General features: G+C 38.6%; 1 protein-coding gene across 1 annotated transcript in view; it reads left to right on the top strand.

The window, feature by feature from the left end:
* Positions 1-24,539, top strand: part of IQCM (IQ motif containing M) — a 300,465-nt gene that overhangs the window by 5,575 nt on the left and 270,351 nt on the right. The window lies entirely within an intron of this gene.

Below are 24,539 nucleotides of genomic sequence, written 5' to 3'. Positions count from 1 at the left end.
TAGGCAAAGCACTATAGAAACACTGAAAAGCAGCCAATCATGGGCTGCAATGAAAATTTATCAAAGGAATCTCATGACAAATTTGTTTTAAGGAGAACATTCTTAGGAGTAGGGTGAGAATAGGAAAGGCCATTTTTCTGTTAGAAAAACAAAACTGGCGGAGAAGTCTAGTGAAAGAATGGTAGCCAAGAACTTACCAAGGAGGCTGTGTGACAACGAGCTGGCCCAGGTAGGAGATGGAAGGGCTCCAGATAAGCAGATGTTGAGAAAGATATTAAAGCTTCTATCTGGCCTTAAAAAATGGACAGACAACATTAAATTGAAATGGGTTACAGGTGGTGTCATGGTTTAGTCCTCTTGCTGTTACAGAATCTCTTGAGATTGAGTAAGGATTCACAACAGAAATTCCTGCTCATATTTATGGATGCTAGAATTCCAAGATGAAGTTATCAGCAGGTTTGGGGTCTCGTGAGGGTCTGGTCTCTGCCTCCAAGATGGCAGCCTGAGCACAGTGTCTTTCAGAAGGCAGGACAGCTGCGTTCTCACCCAGTGCAGAGACAAAGGGGAAGAAGTGCCTCCTTGGGGGCCTCTTTGGACAGGACCTCAATCTCATTTATGAGAATTCTGCCCTTATGGCTTAATCATTTTCCTAGAGACCTGCCCCTTTAATGTTGTCATATTGAGTCTGCCGTAAATTTTGGAAGACACAAACATGCGAACCATAGTAGGATCACAAGCAGCTTTTGGGTTCAGATGGGGGAAAGGGAAGGTAAAGAATGGAGTTTTAGAGGTAGTTAAATAGGTCTGTATATGGAGATGACCATTAAGCAGAGTTGGAAAGGAGTTCTGGTACTTAAACGAGAGGAAGGCCAGGACTCAAGATAGATATGTATCATACTGAAATACTGAGGGTCATGTATTTTTTTCAGTGAATACTCATACTTATTTTCTTAAGTGTAACGAGTTAAAACATGCCTCTGCTCTCAGAGGGTTCAGATTTGATGTATGTAATATGTATGCTTCGGATGAGGAAGACAAACATACATTTATGACGTAGTATGACTGATACTGTAATAGAAGCAAATTCTACTTTTTAAAAATTAGCAAAAATCCAATTCAGATTTATGACTCAGATGGATTCCTAGAAAACTTAAAATACTTGATAAAATTTGAAGGATGTGTAAGCAGTAAGCAGAAAGGGAAAGCTTACCTAGTTGACAGTTTGATCTCAATCTGGCAAGGTGTATCTAAGAGAATAATTGTGGTGTATTCATGGCAAAAAAAAGACTATAAGGGGAGTTATTTAAAAAACTAGTTTGAACAACATTTGGTTTCACCTGCAAATGTGTAAACTTTCAAAAGTCTCAGTAATCACATTTGCATTTTAAAATGTTTACTGGTAAAAAAAGATGGAGTGTCGTGTGTTTTGGAGTCATAGAGACTGATAAAGAGATGATAATTCACGTGAGAAGGAATGAGAAATGAAGGCCGCACAGTGGCACTGGGGATAGAACTGAAGGGAGAGATTAGATAGATATTAAAGAGGTATAGTTATATAAACTTAACAAAGTAGAGCAGGAGACACAGGGGAGAGTCATGTCCTTGGCTTTCCTGTGAGTGCCAACAAAGGAAGCACAGACAGAAGCGTTCAGAATTGAAGGTGTGCTTACATAATGATGAAAACTGTCATCTTCACTAAGTTGGAACGTAGACCAGACCAGCATCTAGTGAGATTTAGAGTATGTATATTATATATTACATATACATAAGCAGTATATCATATATAAAATATATATGACATATGATATGTCATATAGTATGTATAGTATAGACATAAAGTATGTCCCTGAAAAGTTACAAAAAGAAGTACACTTCTTCCTGGCCTCCCATGCAGGTGCAGGGTCCCAAGGCTTTTGGCAGTACTGTGCTACTTTCCCAGGTTACACACAGGGAGCTGGACGGGATTGGAGCAGCTAGGACTTGAATCAGCGCCCATGTGGGATCCTAGTACTTGCAAGGCAAGAGTTAAGCCATTAAGCCATCACACCAGTCCCATCTCGTGTCACCTTTAAAATCGTTTTTCATGTCTCATAACCTTGTGGGTCTATAACAGATTTGGCACAGTGGACTATGTTGGGAAGTAATACAGAAATATGAAAACATCTGTGTTTTCCTTTCAGGCTGATTTCCCACATGAGAGAGTAATAATAATGGTGTCAGTATATGTTGATTGAAAAACATTTATTCAGGTAGTTTGTAAATCTATGAAGTTCATGATAGAGAATACAAGGCTAGAACAAATGGATTGAATTGTGTAATCCCAAACTGTAGTCTTGCTAGGGATGCAGATGTCAATTAAATAATCATATACACGCATACACAAAGGACTAGGAGATCAGCAAATAGTTTCTGGAGGAAATGCTATTTGGACAAAGATATAAAAAGGTGAGTGAGAGTTACTCAGACAAGGAATGTGAAGTTTTAGGTAATGGGAAAACTGTTAACAATGACTCAGGAAGGGGGAATATAGAGAATTTTTTCAAAGAAGTGAAAAATGAACTGTTGTGGCTGTTGTTCTGAGAACAGGCTAGAGAGAAATGGGGTGATGCTGTGTAAAGGCAGAGTAGGCAATAGTGTGCTAATAAATGGGAACTATGGATCAAGAAATTAGGAAGCTCTCATTTCCGGCTCTCACTGATTGCCATAGCACACATTGTTTTCACATTGCCAATTCCAACCCACCAATGTGATACCACTGATTGTAGGCATTCAGAAGAGATGTTGGTTGCACAGTCAGTTCGCCTGAGACTGACTGCAGATGCATTGCTGCATCCTGACCGTTGGTTAAACATCATTCCTGCACGCTGGAAAACTCCTTGTCTCGTTGCATATTCCAGCCTGTGCTTGCTTCTGATTTCTGCTACAACCTTCCCTGAACTTGCTCTGGTTTGAGACCTACAGGACTGGGTTCGGCACTGACGGATGAAAGGGAGGGATGACAGCTACTGGAGAAATCTTTTTTTTTTCTTTTTCCTCTGAGTAGAAGGTTCTCAGTAACAGTCTATCAGCTTCTCAGAAGATTCCATGCAGTGAAATAACCAGGGTCATGCATTGATGGTCAGCTCAAAAAGGATTCTTACATGAGCTCTTCCTTATTGCCTGGGCCTTTATTCCTGTTCCCTAGGGTCACCTCCTTAAATGCTCCTTTAACAAGATTCTAGTGGCAGAACTGTCAGTAGTTGCTGAAAGATCAGGTGTACTGCGCGACAGATAGGGAGAACCATAAAACATTCTTGGCTTTGGTCCCAATGAGCTGGAAAATGTTAATTGAAACTCTGAGATGTGGAGGAAAGGGAGATGCATCTTTGAATGAACAGAAGTCAGGAGTTGAAACTTTGACATGGTAGCTTTGAAGTTCATATGAGACATAAATTTAATGTCACATAGATTATCTACCATATAAAGTGGATTCAGGAAGTGTTGGAGCCATTAAAGAGTAGGTCACAAATATTGTAATAAAAAAATTCCACAGTGCCCATGTCTTAAAAGCAACAGTTAAAATTAATTTTGGTAATATAGTCACATTTTCAGTGTATCTAGAATATTTCAGTAGCTAGTTTAAAAATTGAGATATTTTGTATTTCTTTCATAAAAAAAATATGTCTCCTCAAAAACATTAAGTTGAGGACTCAATCCTCAATATAGTAGTGTTAAGAGTTGGAATGTTTGAAAGGCCATTAGATGATGAGAACTATGCTCTCAATGGACTAATGTCAATTATAAAATGATAATCATTTTCTGAGAGGCTGTGACCTGAAAAGATGATTTCCTATGAATCAACGAACTTGCATTGTTTTTTTCAAAGATAAGATTCGGGAGTTCGATCTCCTGCACATATGACCACTTGTCCTATCTCCTTCCACCTGGCCACATGATGACAGAGTGCCAAGGCCCTCACAGGTGCATGTCTTACAACCCTTGACTGCCCAGCTTCCATATGAAAGAAATATCTGTCCTTTACAGATAACCCATTTTAAGTGATTCTTTTACTCTAACAGAATGAAATAAAATGTTAGGACTGTGTTTCATGCCTCAACAGCTACATTTTGGGAATGACCAAAGTGTCAGAAAGTATAGATTTTTCTTATAATCATTGACTTAGATAAGATCACCTAGTCAGTTTAGATGAGGCGAATTCAAAGATGGATCCCTACATTTACAGGTAAAGACAAGATGCATCCAACATAGAATATAGAAGCTGAACTACAAGGAGGGAAGTGAGCAAGTTGTGAAATATGTGCCTGCTATTTCAATCAGAAAGGAGCAGTGGACAGGAGAAAGGACAGGCTGTCTGTGAACTCAAGAGGAAGGCTGGGCTTTGGCACAGTTGTGGTAGATTGGTGGATTAAGTAGTGGAGTTGCTTTGGTTTTTTCAATGGTGTTATGTGTGAAGTTTTCATTTGAGGGTGGAATGGGACTAGAAGTAACTGGAGTTTTGAGGAGAACAAAGAAAAGTGAAATAATCATTTTCTGAGAGGCTGTGACCTGAAAAGATGGTTTCCTATGAATCGATAAGCTTCCATTGTTTTTTTTCAAAGATAAGAGAAATAGAAAGTGGGCCCATTGTGGTAGTCTATTGGCTAAAATCCTTGCCTTTCATGTGCCAGAATCCCATATAGGTGCTAATTCTAATCCTGGTAGTCCTGCTTCTCATCCGGTTCCCTGCTTGTGGCCTGGGGAAGCAGTTGAAGATGACTCAAAGCCTTTGAACCCTGTAACAACTTGGGAGACCTGAAAGAGGCTCCTGGCTCCTTGCTTCGGATCGGCACAGCACCAGCCATTGTGGCCACTTGGGGAGTGAATCAACGAACGAAAGATCTTCCTCTCTGTCTCCTCCTCTCTGTGTATCTGACTTTCCAATAAAAATAAATAAATCTTTTTAAAAAAAAATAAATGAAAGTGTCAGCAGAGATCAAGGAAGAGACTGACCTCATCTAAAGCCCTTGAGTATATGAAGGGTGGAGGAAAAGGCTAACTCCCCCTTGAGAGCGCTTATGAGAAGCAGCTTGCCTAGAAAAAAGAGTGTTAGAACAAGAAGGGAATTCATTGATACAGCAGTGAGATTATCAGTTTAGTTCAAGAAGGTTTTGGTTTTGTTAGGGCACAATGAAGTTTGGAAAGTAGTTAATGAAAGGGTGAAAGATTGCTTATTTTTATGATTGAGTTCGATGGAAAGAAAAGTTATATGACTGGTTCTGAGGGTCTCTTGGACAAGAGAAGGTGGAAAATCTGTTGTAATGACAGTCTCCTGTGGGTTTGTTCTCTTTATCAGTTTGTAATCATGAAACCAAGGATGTTGAGGGTGGGGATGCGAAAAGTCAGTAAGATTTCTTCAAGAGAGTCAGGGCAGGAGTGGAACAAATAATCCTGAACAATCCCATGACGGAGTATGTGAGGGAAACAGGCAATTTACTAGTAACTTTTGCCTATGCCCCATTATATTTTTGTGTAGTAGAAATAGTAGTTTCTATTTAAATTCAAATTGCAACTTATTTATCAAAATTCTTAGAAAGTATGTGTTACGTCTTATGTGGATCTGCTATTTAAACATATTCTGAGTTTCCACTTTAGGGTGAGTATAAGCATGATACGAGATAGCAATGGTATTATTTCCAGAACTTGATTTAAGTTTGTGAGATTAGAAGGAAACACATGTCCTTTGTGTGTAATATGTTTGTTCTGTAGTTGGGATGCCAAGACAAATTCAGTTTTATTTTCTTCCATAAAATATCTTATTTTCTTCCATAAAATATTTTATTTTATGGAATATCTTATATTCCATAAAATGCTTACAGGGCAAGCATTCCTTAGATTTGATGCAAGAATGTCAACTTTCAGAATCCACTGTAGAAATGTCAATATCTAAGCAGAATGGAATTATCCCGTACTCTTTTTATGGGATCAACATTGCTTTGATACCAGAAATAAACAAAGACAAATACCAAACCTCTATCCTAATTGAACATACATGCAATAATCCTCAACAAAATGCTATGAAGTTGAGCCCAAAACCACATCAAAAGTCTCATACATGATGTTCAAGTGGAATTTATCCTGGAAAGGCAAGGTTCAACATTTGCAAATCAATACATGTCACAAAATGAAATGGAGAACATCAGTAAAATGAAGAACAGAAAACATACGATCTTCTCAATAGATGCAGAGAAAACATTGCATAAGATTCAAAACCCTTTCATGATAAAATCTACAAATTAGGTATAAAAGGAACATTCCTTAAAGTTGTGAAGGCTACGTTGCACAAACCGCTGGCCCATGTCGTGCTGCATGGAGGGAAAGGTGAAAGAGAACAAGGGGAGGATGTCTACTTCTGCCACTCTCATCCGGTATAGTACTGAAGGATTTAGCAAGAGTGATTAGGAAGGAGAAGGAAAAGGTGTTTACATACGACCTAATGTTGTGCATGGAAAAACCTGAACAGTCCTTAGCAGGTGTTAAAATTGCTAAACAGATTCAGGAAAGGTGCAGGTAATAAGGGAAACATTAAAAAGCAGTAGAATGTATGCTAATGGTGAACTCAAGAAAGAAATCAAGAAGGAGAAGTCATTCACAATGACAACAACAAAAAATCAGATATTTATGTATAAGCCTAGCCTTAAGGTATGAAATATCTCTATAATGAAAATGACAACAAGTGTTAATGAAATAAATCATCAGGAACATAAAAATATGGATGGCTGACCCTACTTATGAATCAGAAGAGGCAATATCATTAAAAGGTTTGTAATATCTAATGTAATATACAGATTCATTGTTCTTATCAAAGAAACAATGTCATGCTTTGAAGAGTTAGTAGAAACAGTCCTAACATTTATATGGAATTTAAAAAAAACAGAATAGCTAAAACAATTCTGAGTAAGAAAAACCAACAACTGCTTTATTTCAAAGCATATTACAAAGCTGTAGTAATTAAAACAACATGATACTGGCATAAAAATGGATTCATAGGTCAATGGAATCAAAGAGAGCCCCCAAATTAATGCTCAAAGATGTAGTCAATGGATTTTTGAGGAAAGTGCTCAAAAGATACAGTAGAGTAAAGCTAATCTCTTCAAAAAGTATACTGACAAAACCGGATGTGTATTTGTAGAAGAATGTGATGAGATTCGTATCTCTCACCATATGCAAAAATCAACTCAAAATGTATCAAAGATCTAAATTTAAAAAATGAAGACTATGAATATGGAAGGAAATGTAAGGGAATGCCTCCAAGACTTTGGGATAGCGGGCAACCTCTTTGATGAGACCCCCAAAACACAGGCAATAAGAGCAGAACTAAACAAATAGATCTGTAAAAAAAATAGGACTTTTACACAGCAAAGGAAGTTATCGATAGAGTAAAAAAAAAATTCACAGAATGTTTGCAGCATACCTATCTGATGAAGGATTAATATCCTAAAAACAGCAACAACTTAAAAAAAAAAGACAAAGAAATGAGTTGAGAAATTGGAATAGACAGTTCTCGAAAAAGGAAATGCCAACTCGCCAACAAATATTTGAAAAAATGCTCAACATTACTAGCATTCAGGGAAATGCAAATCAAAACTACCACAAAATGTCACCACACCCGTGCCAGAATGCCTAATATCCCAAACACAAGGAGTTACACATGCTGGCAAGGTTGTGGATAAAGGGAGCACTTATGCTAATGTAGGTTTGTGCTGCCACTGTGGAAAACTGTGGAAATTTTTTAACAAACAAACAAAAACTGAAATTGCTGTATGATCAGGAGTCCCACTGCTGGGTACCAAAAGACTTGAACACTTGAACCACCATGTTTATGGCAGCACTGTTCACAATAAGCAAGATTTTGAATCAGCCACAGTGTGCATTGTCGGATGGATGGATAACGAAAATGTGGTATTTACACACAATGAGTATCGTTCTGCTGTTAAAAACTAATCGACCAACCAACCAACCAACCTTGTACCATTTGCAGCAAAATGTATGGAACTCGAAGTCATCATGTTGAGTGAAACAGACCAACTCCAGAAAGACAAGTAACTACATGTTCTTCTTTGTATGTGGGAGATAAAATTTAAAAAAAGAAGAAGGAAAAAAGAAAAGGTGTCTTGTATAGCAATATTGCTGCAAAAACTTTTGTAGAACTTTCATACCTTTGTGAAACCAATGACTAAAAATGTTGTCCTGCTATAGTTTTAATGCTCTGTGATTACTTTAGATTTACTGCATGTGAGTGAAATGATAATTTCTTTTTCATTTGTTTGTTGTTTATTGACATCACCCATATTTTCACTAACGTGGGCCTTTTTGCTTTTTATTTGTTGAGCTTTTTTTCTGTGAGGTAGTAAACCCTTTTAATGCAATGTGATTTTAAGATACGAACTAAAATAAGGAGAAGGAAACAGGATGGGTGTGTGAGGGGGGTTGGAGGCATGGATTATCATCCTGTTCTTTGAATTGAATATACAAATCACATCGACTCTTTTAACAACGAATTAAAACTAATCGTTTTTAGTAATGATGTTATTTGTGCTTGCCTGTGGAATGCATGCCCATACTTTTCTTAATAACGAAAAGTGAAGAAAAACAGGAAATGATTTCCTCTTTGTACAGAATTTCTATAGTGCTTGCTTAACCAGCTCCAGTTACTAGTTGAGCAACACTCTATGAGTCTGGATTATTAGAAACTATTAGCAATTTAGAATTACTAACTTATTTAAATTATTGAAATTATGTAACAATTTCTATAACATGCTAATCAATAGCTTATATCTAGGATATAATATTTAATGCTCACCTGTGTATTCATGCCCTTGGGAATAAAGAATATTTAGTTCTGATTTTGAGACATTTGAATTTAATAGAAGTTATCTAAACTTCATGAGATTTCATTGTCCATGTCAAGCATGGGTTGATTATTGAATTATTTCTTAAGCAGCCTGAAATGCGTTTGTGTGTCTGTATGTATATAAATATAAGTATGGATAAGTATATGACTGTATATGTATCCCAATGAATATGTATGTGTGTGTGAATAGGGGTGTGTGTGTCTAATTACAATATGGGTGTGGATATGTGACTGTGTGGGAGAGTGCATGTGTCTAAATGTGTTTGTCAGTATGAAGGTTATATTTTTTTTCATTTTGTTTAATTTTTTAAAGGTTTATTTTATTTGAAAGGCTGAGTTACAGAGAGAGGGGATGAGGGAGTTTTGGTTGGTCAAGTTGAAGCCGGGATTCACCATCTTCACCTAGGTCTCCCACAAGGGCATAGGTCTGCTGCTTTCCCAGGCACATCAGCTAAGAGCAAGAGTGGAAGTAGAGCCCCCGGGATTCAAACTGGTGCCCGTATGGGATGCCAATGTGGCATGCAGCGGCTTTACCCCCTACACCATAATACCAGTCCCCAGAGTTTGTGTTCTTTGGTTTCCACATCACAACTTTCCTTCCTTATTTATAAAATGTAGGTATAATGAAATTGAGTAATTCTTAATAAAACTTATTGTAGCTAGAAAACACCGGAGAAGCTTATTAGAATGAATGTTTTTTTCTTTGCCCACATTGTTGACAACTTATTAATGAGTTTTTCTTTCTAATCAGCAAGGTTTATAAAATCTTCTTATTTTCATAATTCCAAATGTACCTATGGTGGTAACCACATGCTCGAACTCTTTTTTTATTCAACCCTACCAAAATTATTTGAAAGAATTTATATCTAGCTCCCATAGCAAATTATCCAGGAATAGTAGAAACTAGATTTTTTCCAACGAGGTGGAAAATTATATTGAATTTCGAATCACAAAATTGATGCTGGTGCTTTAACTTGAAACATGGTAAGCTTTGCTCATGCATAATAACAAACTCCTACTGCAGAATTTCTCAGTGAGGGAACGCATTTGGAATAGACTTTGACCAGATCATCAAGTAGAGAATTTTGCAGTTGCTTCTGTTTCTCTCAGTTTCTTTCTGCTTTTGATGGTTATGTTTCTTAGCAATCCCTGTGAGGAATTTTATTTGTGTTTTTTCTTGCTCTGGTGAAAAGTTTCTAAATAACATTCTTGAAATTACCAGATAAATAAATTACATTTTCGAGTGACAAATGTTTTTATTTTTTAATCTTTAAATTAAAAAAATATTCATTTTTATTGCAAAGTAAGATACACAGAGAGGAGGAGAGAGATAGAGAGAGAGAGAGAGATCTTTCGTCTGCTGGTTCTCTCCCCAAGTGGCTGCAACAGAAGGAGCTAAGCTGATCCGAGGCCAGGAGCCTGCAGCCTCTTCTGGTCTCCCACATGGGTGCAGGGTCCCAAGGCTTTGGACCGTCCTTGACTGCTTTCCCAGACCAAAAGCAGGGAGGTGGATGGGAAGCAGGACTACCAGGATTAGAACTGGCACCCATATGGGATCCTGGTGTGTATAAGGTGAGGACTTTAGCTGCTAGGCTAGAGTGCTGGGCCCATGACAAAGGGTTTGAACAAAGATACTTCTCTCTCTCTCTCTCTCACTCACTCTCTTTCTGTCTCTTTCAAGTCTGATGTAGAAAGATGTGGTGTAGACACTCCAGGAAGACAGGAGACTTATCGCTTCAATAGTTGCATGATTTCTGATGAAGTAGCTACAAAAGTTCATCAACTTTCGATAAATTAATATCTTAACTGAAATAAAACATTTTGATGGTTTAGAAACAGTTGGAAGATATTCTTTTTACTAGCTTCCTTTTGCTGACTTTGATCTTTTTAGGGTAAATATTTTAGTGAAAAATAGAAATATCTGTATAGAGTGTTTTTTTTGTGGAGTTTTTGTTTTTTTGGTTTTTTGTTTGTTTGTTTGTTTACATTAAGTACAATGTTCTATGTTTTGTTGCTGGTGAAGGACACTAGCACAGAAGATTCTAGAGTTACAGTCAAATGTCCCAGAGTGGGCCAGGGACTTTATGAGAGCTTTAGGTATGAACAAATCATGCCAAACCTTTGGAAGAGCGAGCAATGGTGTCCTACCAATGAGTGCCTGTTTGTAGTGAAAATCTTCAGTGAGCATTTGTTGTATCAGGTTCTCTGTGTGTTTAATCTGAATGTAGGTAGCAACATTCTTATCTGGTTTGGGGAAAATCTAATGCATTTTGAGTCCCTGCAGCTTAGGTGGGAGTAGTTATCCCAACCTGAATGATTCAAGCATGGCTAATGAAATGGTCATATTTCCTTGTCCACAGTGATGAGTTATCTGGCTCATACCATCTAGGATGAAATGAACCTTGGGGTTGCATAAGACACAAAACGGAATGCTACTATAGAATAAACATGGGAGAAGGCGTTGAGTGAGGGAGGGAAATCAAATCATCAAATCCTGATGTAACTTTTAAGACCTTAAAGACAGATGCTATTTCAAATTTCTAGTTGATGAGAACCAAGAAAGGTCCTACTTTTGGGGAAGGCAGTGTAAGCAGTGATCAGATTAAGGCGTACAACTCCTGTTTGAGTTTCAGATTTGTAACTTGGTGGCTTCTTGTCTTTGATTGAAGCAATTAAGTTTTCTGTTAGTTGTCACTGGAGTTCTGATGGAAACATCTTTCTTCATCTTGTCATTCTAGGGAAAGTTTTGTTTAAGGTATGTGTTAGGCTGAACAGTGGACTCTTACATATTCAGATTTTGTCTTCTGGGACTACCAACAAGTGTTACCTTATTTGGAAACAGAAGTCTCTGCAGGTGTGATTACATCAGTGGTCTTGGCGTAGGGGAGATTATCCAGGATGATACCCCTGGACCTTCAGTAGCATCACGGTGTCCCCTCCAACAAGGACAGGTAGAAGAGGAGAATGTAAATGATCCTGGAGATGGGGTTGCTGCAGTGAAGCCGTGGATAAGGGTTCCTGGTATCCGGCAGGAGCTGGAGGGGCAAGGACTGATTTCCCCCAGAGAGCCTCTGATGCCGGACACAGCTTCCCGCAGCTCAATGTCATGTTTCTGTTCTCTGCAATTATGAAAGTGTTTCTTTTACTTGAAATCATTCAGTTTTTGGGAATCGGTTATAAAGACATAATCAGAGAGTATGCTTCCAAAAATGTATTTTGATTCTAGAAAATTTTTTTTTCTGAAATATTTTTCCTCATCAGAACAAGTGCAGAAGTGTGACCGAAAGACTAATCGTTTCAAATTTTTTTTTCCTTTTTCATGTTTCTTTAGACTTCTGTTGAACTCTAATTTGAACCTGATTCTATATACTCTGCCCCTAAGGAAATTTTTAGTTTTATAGGAACTACTTTTTTTCCCCCTGTCATTTAGAAAATATAATTATGGGGGCTGGTGTGCTAGCATCGCTAAATAATCCTCCACCTACGGTGCCAGCATCCCACATGAGCTCTGGTCTGTGTCCTGGATGCTCTACTTCCAATCAGTAATATTCCCTTTTCCCTTCTCAATGCATGGCCAGTTGACTGGCACGGACACAGGAACTGTGCAAGCATCGTGGACACTTTGATTTATTATGGAGAAAGCGGATGAGAAAGTAGGACTCTGGACGTATGCTTTAAAGGCATCTCATCCCTCTCCAAGGGGACTGAGGCACACACCCTCCTGTCGTAGGCACGAAGGGCTGCTTCCACTCAACAAAGCCATGAACCTCTCTGTGTCTGTAAGACAAAGTGGATAAATTCAGATACGTAATGCAGCCACGTGAAAACCTGTTGTTAAAAGCCACCAGCTCCTAACTATTCGAAGACCCTGAGGATTTTGCCTGTAGTTTGAGGTTTACACACCTTTTGGAGGGTTTAGGAAAAGAACAGCTGTAAATCTGTTATTAAGATAATTAAATCTTTTACTGAATGGCACATAAATTTCCTACTAGCCGTGCTAGGTACTTTGGGACATTAAAAATTGTACACCACAGACCATTTCTCTCCTTTGAATGATTTATACATAGCCAACAGACCTATAATTATTTCTTTACTCCCGTGTGGAAGTTGGTCAACCCCACCCATTAACATTTGTATTACTTTAACATTTTCGAGCACAGATCTTTTCATTATCTGCCAATTAGTAAATCAGCCAAATTAACTTTCAGCATTTGAGATTGGACTTTTTCAGGTCTTAGTTGCCTTTCTGGGATAATGTGCTGACATTGAGATGTGTTTATATAAAAGAAGTAGGCAGAAACTGAATTCACTGACTCTTCTTTGTACTTGTTTGGAAGTACGGTTCTGAGATACTGAGGAAAAACAAAAGTCTGTTTCTGCTATTTTTAAGGTTTTCAAGACAGAATGTTTCTGTTAATATGCATTCACCGAAATATAGGAGGATTGTTCCCCACCCAGGAATTTACTGGCACATACAACTAGGCGACTGTGGGTTGAAATCAGATCCTAGCATCTAGGTGGCATTAGACCTCACAGGTTGAGGGCCAATCCCCAAGGCCTCTTCCCCTCCGCCTAACTTTAGCAGTTACAACTCTGGACTTCTAGAGCTTCTGACAGACAAAGTCTGTAAGTTGTGGTTCCCAAGTATATATTTACCAATAACACAAGGGTTGTCCTATGACTTTAAGTGAAAGAATGTCTTTAAGACAGCAGCTCCAGTTTGGGGATCAAAATGTCTTGCTCTTGTTATTTGGGGATTATTAATCTTGTCTACCTGCCTCTTTTCTAAATCTAACAATCTTTCCATAAAGTTATACCAGAATGGTTAAAAACACAAATCCTGTATTTCTTTTTTTCTGACTTATAACTATATTGTCCCAGAGCCTATCTGATAACAAAATAAAGTCATGTTTTATGCATACTAATCACTTCACAAAATCTTGACCAATCGTGATACCTGAAAGACCAAAAATTCCTTTAATAGAAAATACCAGGAGGGGCCTGGCATGATGGCCTAGCAGCTAAAGTCCTCACCCTGAACCCGCCAGGATCCCATATGGGTGCCAGTTCTAATCCCTGCAGCTCCACTTCCCATCCAGCTCCCTGCTTGTGGCCTGGGAAAGCAGTCGAGGACGGCCCAAAGCCTTGGGACCCTGCACCTGTGTAGGAGACCTAGAGGAAGTGCCTGGCTCCTGGCTTCAGATTGGCACAGCACTGGCTGTTGCAGTTACTTGGGGAGTGAATCATCAGACGGAAGATCTTCCTCTCCTTCTCTCTGTATATCTGACTTTGCAATAAAAATTAAAAAAAAAAAAAAAGAAAATACTGGGATTTTTTTTTTTTTGGTTTGAAGAGAGAAGTAAAATGTAAACATGGGGTGGGATAAAAGTGTCGTGCAACTAACAAAAATTTTTCAGATTTTGTTATGTTTGTGATTATTTGTTAGGTTTTAAATAATTTTGTCATTTGTGAGTCTAATCTAATTATAAATAATCACATGTGTACCTAACTTTGTATTTAGGCTTGTGTTGACATTTTCTGTGCGATGACTTCACAAGTTTGATAAGTTTCAGTCATCAGAATTCTCTGTTGATGGAGAGGCAAAGTAAAAAAGCAAACCAGCAAGCAGAAAGCAAGCGAGCAAGCAAGAGGTTACTGCTTTGAAGTTGAAATTATGAAATGGTCATTGAATGAGGGTGACAGCAAACATTTACATTTGTTGTGAAGACGTTAGATATACTGGGTTTGCTGGTGATTTGGTTTTTGAATGTGGGACAAAGTGACGTCAAAGACCATTTTCATAAGTTACTCTGAATGGAGTTCCATTTCCTAAGATGGACAAGTCAAATGGAGAAGTAAGATTGATGAGTATAATCGGCAGCTCAACATTCAGCATGTAAAGCTACATTGTCCATTGAAAATCTAGGCAGAGGCACTGAATAGAAAGTTGTGTGTCTGTTGTGAGTTCACGGGAGATGGATTTAGATCTAACTTTGGGATACCTCATTTTATAGTCACTGTTTAGTGGTTTCAGGTATTATCATGTGGTGAGTGAGTTAGACAAGTCCAAAGAAAAAGCTGTGGTATAGTTAGAGGTCAGGGAAAGAAAAAGAAACTAGGAAGGAGACTGTGAAGGATGTTCAAATAAGGAAGAAAAGGAAAAAAAAAATGGAAAACTGTGATGTTCTAGAAACTGCGAAGTGTTTCAAATGAGTTAATGAACTGAGTCAAATTCTGCTTGTAGATCTAGCAGGATTTAACAATATGAGAATAACGTTGATATCTGCCATTTTAATAGAGTGGTCACCTGGAGAATTGGAAGAGCAATCAAACAAATGTTGAAATTTTTTCGTTGTTAAGATGGAGTGAACAGCAGCATTTTTATATGGACAAGAATAATTAGAATGAGAGGGAAAAGTTGCTAATGAAGAGAGGAGAGGAGAAGACAGGTTGTACATTATCCACAAGAAGGTGAAAGTGGATGGGGCGTTTGCATTTTGATAGAGATGTGCCTTATTTTCATCTTTGGTCCTAAGAGGGCACACGGAGTATATATGGCTACAGAGGCTGTCATAGAGAAGCTTTGGAGGGTCCCTTCTGATTGATTCTGTTTCCTCAGTGAGAGTAAGCAAGCACATAGCTGAAAGTAAGGGTAGAAGGAAGTGTTGGAGCTTAAAGAAACATGAACTAGGAGCCAATGAAATGACTGATGAATGCAGTAGGGTTACTGCCTGCCCTGATGCCTGCTTGGGTTCAGGTTAAAGACTATGAAATGAGACAAATCATGTTTTTTGTTTTCTTCCATGATATCAATCATGCAAGGTACAGATACCACAGGGCAGGAGGACGCTGAGGTTTAGTGAAGAGTCTGTTTCTCAAATGAAGGTAACAAAACAGGAGAGGGGAAATAGAGAATAAGATTTTAAGGATTGACTTTGGAGTTAAGTTGGCTTTGGTGTGTAGGTAAGAGGGTGAAAAGGAAGTGATATCAGTGCATTGCGTGTTCTGGTGGGGATTCAAAGCTTTGGTAATGGGGAATAAGCTGCAAAGCTAGGAGGTGATGGCGAGTGTACAGGCTGCTTCACACTGAGCTTATCAAGTAAAGGGGACAAAAGCAGGAACACGGATGCGCATGTCTCCTTAACTCCCTCATCACCTGCTTCAGCCTTACAGGTATTCAATAGATTTTCTTGAATAAATTTAGGAAAGACTGTCAAGGTGGAGGGAAGCTGATTACATTAGATCAACCTAAGTAAGTTTTGGAATCTTCAAGTGCAGTTCTCCTTATATATTTGTGGGACACACAGCAAGGAGACCCTCAGAGTAACTCAGGTAAAAGGAAATTATTTTAAGTTACAGCCAGGCTAACAGTGAAGAGTATGTGCATAAATTACAGCTGGGTCTCATTAGAACTGAAACTCTACCAGCAATTGAGGCTGTCCTCTGAGCCTTTTGAGGACAGTAGTGGCTTCTCACCTGTAGCTCCTTTTCCCACAAATTAGTCACTGCCCTGTCTTACAAGCCATCATAGAGAGGCACGTCAGAATCTTAAGTTGACATGGCTGTTTTGGCCTCATGCCATGACCCATTTTCTTATTCCATTTAGGCTGTTGTAGCTAAATATGTTAGACTAGGTAATTTATTAACACTCTGTATTTCTTGTTCATACTTCTGAATCTGAGAAGTCCAAGATCATGGTACCTGCAGTTCGATGTCTGGTTGGAGCCCGCTCTTGACAGAAGCTGCCTTCTGAATGCTGACATGGAAGAAGGAGAATAACCACCTTCAAACTTCCATTATACGGCACCTAATCACCTCCCCAAAGTCCCCAGCTCATAGTACCATTGCTTTGGAGTTCGATTTTAGCCTATCAATGTTCTGGGGTCAAGAAAAAGAACAAAAACATGTATATTGCAGTAGTGTATCTGATTCTGACCTAGACAGTGCAGATCAGATATGTACCAATATAATTTCATTTTCACATCAAATATTTTCAAAATTAAAAAAGAAACACGCCCTTCATAGCACTGTGCTCCTGATTAGGCAGACACTGGAAGGGTTGCTTGGGAAACAGCCTCGTGAGATATCAACAGTCTAACAATATGGATGGGTCAAGGTTCTTAATTGCCATTTTGCAGCTGTGTGAAGCACTGCGTAGCATTTCTCACTCCAAGAGCATCCTGTCAGTTTGGTTTGCCAGTCTACCATCTGCATTTCCAACTAGAGACTAAGCCTTTAGAGAGTAGGGATCTTATCTATCTTGTTTGCGTTTGTATCCCCAGTCGTTAAATAGCAAAATGATGGACTCACTGAGAACCCAAATCATCTTCTATGTATTATTGTTAAATAATGGAATGGAGGAAGTACAAGGGAGTGTGTGCATCGCTAAACAGATTTAAGTAGGCAAAATGGGTTTTTAAACTATTGCCTGTCCCACTGAGGGTATACTTTCATAATAAAGTGCTAATTCCTGAGTATCTAATGTGTGAGAGAGAGTGTGTGTGTACTTATAGTGACCATGGCAATATGACAGTGATTGCCCAGAATTAAGAGATCTTTCTTAATCACTGTTCAGTGTGAAACAGCTGCTGCCTGAGCTATTGCATGCCAACAGTAGTTATTCATTGCTCTGGCCTGCATGGTTGCTTCAAAAATGATTCTGTCTTCACATGGGTGACCTGGCATTCCCTCGTAACACCGGGAAACCTGAAGCCAATGATCCTTCACTGCCTGAAGGGTAGACATTGATCATCCCTTCTGTGTGTTGGTGCTGCTCTGAGCAGCCTGCAAACCTGGGGACCAGCCCTATTGTCAGATCATGGTTTGGGTCCTACTACACTTAGGAATCACATTATGTCAGACACATTTTTGTATTTGTTTTAAAAAATAGTTATTTATTTAAAAGAGTTATGGAGAAAAATGGAAACAGAGAGAGAGAAAAAAAAAAAAACCTTTAATTCGCTGAGTCATTGCCCAGATGGCTGCTGTGGCCAAGGCTGGACTGTGCTGATTTTAGGATCCAGGAGCTTCATCTGGCTCTCTCGTGTAGGTGGCAGGGGCCCGAATATTTGAACCATCTTTATTGCTTTTCTCAAGCCGTTAAGCAGGGAGCTGGATCAGAAATGGAGCAACTGGGACACAAACCAGTGCCCATATTGGATGCTGCATTTGCAGGCTTTGACTCGACTTGCTATACCTCTCACTTTGTTATTTTGAAAATTATTCTGGAATTCCAGTATGTGGTTCAAAAAAGCATTTCATGTAATCGTTGTGGAGACAGTCCAAGGATTGCATGTTATCACGCATGAGTGGACTTGTACATACTTTCCATGTTTGGAATCCCCAGTAGTTTCTATTAATGTTCCTCATTTCTATCTTCCAGCACTCAGTGTGGCCTGTAGGCTGCATTTAAAAATCAAGTGAAGTACCGGATTGTAGCTCTATCAATTAGCAATGTTTGCATTTATGTTTTAATCTTTGAAAGATTAAAAATATATTTTTGTCTCTGCAAGCTGTTCTTTGGCTTTAAAGGTGGAAATGCTTCTAATTTTTTTCTCAAGCCAATTTATACTGAACGAGACAGAGCATTTAACCCATAGTTAGCATAAACTGGTCATCTACTGTGTATAAGGCAAAGTATCAAGCCATGCATTTTCTGATTCATGCAAAAATGTATTATTAGTTGCTTTCTACAGATAATAAAACTTGGGCTCAGAGGGAAGCATGCCCAGCTGTCACCGATGGCAAATGGCAAAGCCAGACCTGGAGGTTTGTCAGATTCTGAGCCTTCCAGTCTTTCAACTCCTGCGGGTGCTGCGTCCCTGTCTTCTTTTTACCAGGATTAAGAGTAATTCAGGGAATTTGGAGGGATGAGGCTCTTTTGACTTCTGAAAGAATAGGAAAGGGACACTCAATGTTTTCCTAATTATTGTTTAACCTTAAGCAAGTTGTAGAGCTTTTGTAATCCTTGCTGCCTTGGAAGGCTCTTTTTATAAAGAACTAAAAGCTTTTAGACGGGAGATGGCAGTTAAAGTACCCAACATAATAATGCTTGGATAACAGTGAAAACAACTCTGTAAGTTACATCCAATAGCAATGAAATGCTTTCCTGATTCTTCCAAAGACTTTCCTCCAAGTGGCCATGTCAGTTATCTTGGGCCCTCGCAGAGACATCCTGTGGGTGAGGAGAATGAACGCTGACAGTCAACGATAGTGACAGTCTGGTCATTCAGTACTTGCTGCTTTTAGGAGTCAGCAATGAGATATTTGACTGCTGATACTGCTTCTTCTTTCCTGAAGAACTGACAGCTGTAAGAAAATTCACCAGGAAAGAGATGACATCTGAGGGTGAATAGAGTGCTGTGGATTGGAACCTGAAGAATCCCAGGAAAGGGATGTATTTTGCTAGTAAAAATGAAGACAGATCTAGTGTTAGCAGGTATTCATTCCGAGGATTAGGAAATCAGCTTTAGAATGAGCAGTGCTGAGAGCCAGGTTTTTTTTCCTTTTTTTTGTGTGTGTGTGTGAATTTGCATACACTATCCCAGGGACTCTCTTGGACAATATCATATTGATTGAACAAAGAACACAAAGAGATTCTTTGATTGTGAGGAGGAGTGAGAATATGGGATTCATTGTTTCTCTCAAAGAGGTAAGGGGAGGTAATTCGCTGAGTCAGGAATGTCCAAATGGTCAAGAAGGTGGTTTTGGCATTCCTGGGTAGTTTGTTTGATAAAATTGTTCCACAAGTAGCTAGAACTCAGTAAAGACATTCTGTATTTAGAATTCTGGGACCCAGTGCAAGACCTTGAATGCATCCTGCCCAGGGTTTTTTTTTTTTTTCCCTCTGGCTTTTAAGTGAAGCCTCACTTTAATTTGTACATAGTGGTTTTGCCTTGTTCGTGAAAAAAAAAGTGACAAGAACTGGAACCTCAATTTTCTCAGATATGCCTCTTTAACCGATTTTATTTACTTCTAGGCATAATTACATTTAGAGTTTAATGGCATTAGCAGTAAAATCAAATGAGTATATAACTTCTCTAGTCGTTTATTTATCCCAGGAATGTTAATGGCCCAAAGCGTGAGATATGGATCATTCATTCTTTCCCTTGAAAAAGCCATGTTACTCTGCAAGGGCTGATTTTCCAGTTATGAGAAGCTGTCTTCTTTTCTGTAGTGGGTCACCGAATTTTATTTTCTTGAATCTGGGGGGCATTTTACATGCTTCTTATCCCTGTGTTTGTAACTCTGTTCCCTTTGCCTAGAGGAGTAGCTTCTGTGATTGCGGGTAGAGGATGAGGAACAAGAGGACCTTGCATTTGTCCATCCACTTGGTGAACTTGGTCCAGGGGATGCTCTGCTTACAGGTGATAACGGAAGTCTGATGAAATGCATTATACTGAATGAATTCAGAATGCATTCTTTCTGCTTGGAAAGAATCTAGGATTTACTGATCAAAAGTCAAGCATCAAGATCAAGACTCAGACCAAGTTATTTAATATGTTGGATCCTTTAGCGATTGTTTCATCAAAAGATGGTGATAAAAATAATTACGGTGAGGCCCAAATGAGATGTGCATGTTCGGAAGTACAATGCAAACTATAAAAACTGGATGACACTGCAGAAATCATGACAGTTTAGATGTTGATACAGAAATGCTGATAGTCCTAAATCCATGTAAAACAGGGAGTGCTTTTGAAAACAAAACAAAACAAAACAAAGCCACAACACTCTCCTTAAAAATTTAAGTAGGTTCCATGTTCTACCTTTGTCCACTTTCCTTCAGCCAACAGATTTTATATAAATATTATACTCGGTATAAAATCTACAGCTAAGTATGAAAAATTTACTGGCTTTATCTGAAAGCTAATGTTCCAACTGTACATCAGCACATTTAAGCTATGCTGTTACCCAGGCATGGAATGTAGTTTTAGAGTTTAGTGGATCTTGTGGCCTTCAGCAGTTCATAGAACCTTAACTATTTAATCCAGTGTTAGAGGACAACTGTGTCACATGTTTTGGCATGAAATATACTGGGAAATATGATATTTGGCAGAAACATAATAATTAAGCATGGATTCAGACTTTATCTTCTATTTCACCTTGGTTTCGGATTCGTCAACAAATTGCAGTTTTGTGATTGGCTGCATATGAGTCAGATTCTTGTTCTGTCTGCTTGGTAATGCCTTTGGTAAGCCTGTGTATATAAATAACAAGAGGAGTGCCAAATCCAGCTGGGCACAAACAAGGTATTATTTGGCAAGCATGCATTGTCCTTTCATACAGACTTAGTGTTAGGCGTGAGGAAAGTATGACTCGGAATGCACAGTGAGAAAGTGTGTCAAGGTGTTTGAGATATTTTACCTAAAACAAATATTAGTATGAAATGTGAGGAAAGCCGAGTCTTGGTGAGAAATCAAAGGAATAATCTCCTACAAATAGCAGCTTGCCTCCTTTGAAAATTGTCTTAATCAGGAATTTGCATTTTTAAAGCCTTTCTGTTAGCGATAATATCCCTATCGCTATTTCTCAGGAGGCAATTATCACTTAAAATGGTTTATAATAGAAGTGTTATTGCTTTCCTGGTGTTCAGCATGTAAGATTTTTATTGGTATACTTGTCTTCTTTCTTTTTCAAAGCACCTGTTATTATGTTTACATTCTAACAAAATATAGTAAGGGTGGCACTTAAATCTGTTTAGGATTCTAAACACTTTCATGGTCTTTTCAGCTCTACCTGTCTTCTGTAAAAGCTTTAAGTGCAATTTAGGCATAGAAAAATAACTTGAAAAATATGCACAAAGGGAATAAATTTTAGATTTGGGTGCTCAATAGCCTTAGAATAGCTTGCTTTATAATTAGTGTGGTAGATCTGGGCTTAGCTCATGTTCAGAAAAAGTCATGGGACAGTGAGATCCTGACTGAATGTGTGGGAAAAAAATTGTGAGAGTAACGAACAGAGGGCATATGTCATGTCATTAGTAATTTGATGGGATTGTCAGGATGGGATATTGATGGTACAAGAGTGAATTGTTTAGCAGATGGCAATTTGTAAGACTGAGGAAGAAAGAAGACTATATAAACCTCACACAAATTATCTTTCTGGCTCTCGATTAAAATATAGGACTGTGATTTATGATACTAAGATAACTAGCGAAATACTATGAAATGCCCCTATGCATTCATCTAGCAGTCACACATTTTCTAAGCATATGTTTTTTTGGGAAGGAGATTGGGAAGGAAGGAAGGAGGAAGGAGGGAATTGAGAAAGAAGGGAGAGATGGATCTCTCATCCACTGGGTTACTCACCCAATGTCTGTTGCAACTGTGAATGTGCCAGTGTGAAGCTAGGATCTGGACCTCAATCAGAATTTCCTATGCGAGTACAGGGATTTGAGTCCTTGAACTATCACCTGCTGGGGCTCAGTGTACATAATAGCAGGAAGCTGGAAGCTGGAGCAGAGCCAGAACTCACATCTGAGTGATCAAGCTTGGGGTGCGAGCAGAAGAAATGGTGTCTTAACTATTGCCTGAAACACTTGCCTCTGTTTACCAGAGTCCGATTTCCCCTTATTTTATGAGCTGAACAGTTAGCATAGATCTGGTTTCATAGATGCAGACAGAACTTTGTTACAATGCAATATGCATACTGAATTTCAGATTTGTATCAAGCTCCCCGAGAGGAATGTAAGGACTTAGTTAAGTGCTGCATACGCAGTCAGTTACCTCAGAGACATGAGCATGGGGAATCTGCTTCTTTTATGGTAAACTTGCTCTTTGGCCCAGGGACAGATGTTGCCTGTTTCCACAGGGTTGCTTGTTGCAAAGACAAGACTGAAAGTAGGCCTAGGTAAAGAGCAAGCCAGCCAGAGGCTTGCTTTCTTGGCATACCTAATATTGTGAGGCATGCTCAGGAGTCATGGTGGAGAGTTTCTGCCAAAACTAAGGAACTCAATTACCTTATGAAAATTCTTTGTCTTTTGTAAGAGGAGTAAATTTAATGTGCAAATATTTGTGATTTCAAAGCATTGTTATTCCTCCTTCTATCAAATAAGGCGCCATAGCTCAGTGTAGTTAAAGAAGCTAAGATTGGGACTGGCATTGTGACATAGTGTATAACGCCACCAGCTACAATGTCAGCATTCCACATGGGAACCAGTTCAAGCCTCAGCTGCTCAATTTACAGTTCAGCTCCCTGCTAACGGCCTGGGAAAGGCAGCAAGAGATGGCCCAAGTGTTTGGATCCTTGATGCCCATGTAGAAGACCTGGATAAAGTTTCTAGCTCCTGGCTTTGGCGTGGTCCAGGGCTGGCTGTTGTGGCCATTGGGGGAGTGAACTAATGGATGAAATATTGTTCCATCCCTGTGCCTCTCTCTATAACTTGGACTTTCAAAATAAATAAATAAATAAATAAATAAATATTTTAAAAAACGTTAAGATCACAAATAAATGGCACAGGATGTACCACAGCACAGTGCTCTGAATACATAGCCCAAGGTTGTGGCTATTAGATGACTTTCCATTACTGTGAAAGAGTTTTTGAGCCATTGTTGGTTCTGTGTTTTGGTTAATGCTTTTCTATTATTTTATTCACTGCTGTCTGCGTTTCAGGAAATGAGCACTCCTTTCGCTCAGCTCTTAGTGCATTTTGATTTTGTCTACTATGTTTCTACATTTTTTTTTCTTCTTTTGGCTTAGGAACAAACCTGTTTATGTCTACCCGTCTGTAGCTTTAGCAAAGTTCTAGGAAATTGAGTCAAAACAATGAAATTGGAGAGTTAGAGAGATAAAAATTACATTACACATAATTTAGTCTAGCCACCTCAATTTCGTTTTACAAGTAAGAAAGCAGAAGTGCAGAAAGCCTGTGTGAATGGCTGCTCAAGTTCACAAGGCTTACTATTGCTAAAAACAAGTACAGAGCTCAGGTTTTTTGTTTTTCTCCCTTTCTTTCTCTCTCTCTTTCTCCCTCTCTCTCCCTCTTTCTTTCTTTCTTGTTTTCTTGTCTAACACTCAAGACTTTTTGTCACCATACTACAATGTGTTCTGAAAGAGAAATAATCCAAGGCTACTTCTAGAAGCTAATTATTTTCACGTTATGCATTTTTAAGTTCTGTTTAGTAACACAGTTCTGTTCACATATGTGATGGTAAATCTAGCTATCAAATTGATAGTAAAGGTATAATTTCCTTTAAATCATATATTATAAATTCATATATCCCTTTTCAAGATAAGATAACATTAGTAAATGAATTAGCTGGTAGGTCTACGGCCATACCATCCTGAACATGTCCGAGGTTGTCTTAAATAGTTGGTAGACCCGTGGGAGGAATGGATTCCAGGCACAATATAGAAAACAAAGCAATCTAGACACTCTATGAACTGCTACCTTCAAGGATATCTTATACCCCCAAATCCATGTCTGCCTTCCTGCTGACATACTCTATTTTATATTAAGGAAGCAATGGAAAATCAGATTTGACATACATGAACACGTTTTGTGTATAGCTTCATAGAAAATAGTAATTAGTAGAAGTATGTTATCTATGTCTATATCACATGACATGCGATATGCAAAAATATAAAACATCTTTGCATTTGTTGACATTCTTTTCAGTTGGGGAAGTAAAAACCAACACAAACTAAATCC

The sequence above is a fragment of the Ochotona curzoniae genome, unplaced genomic scaffold (genome assembly GCF_017591425.1).
Source record: "Ochotona curzoniae isolate NIBS_2020 unplaced genomic scaffold, NIBS_Ocur_1.0 scaffold_4506, whole genome shotgun sequence".
Classification (NCBI taxonomy): domain Eukaryota; kingdom Metazoa; phylum Chordata; class Mammalia; order Lagomorpha; family Ochotonidae; genus Ochotona; species Ochotona curzoniae.
This window is presented reverse-complemented; position numbering and strand designations above follow the sequence as displayed.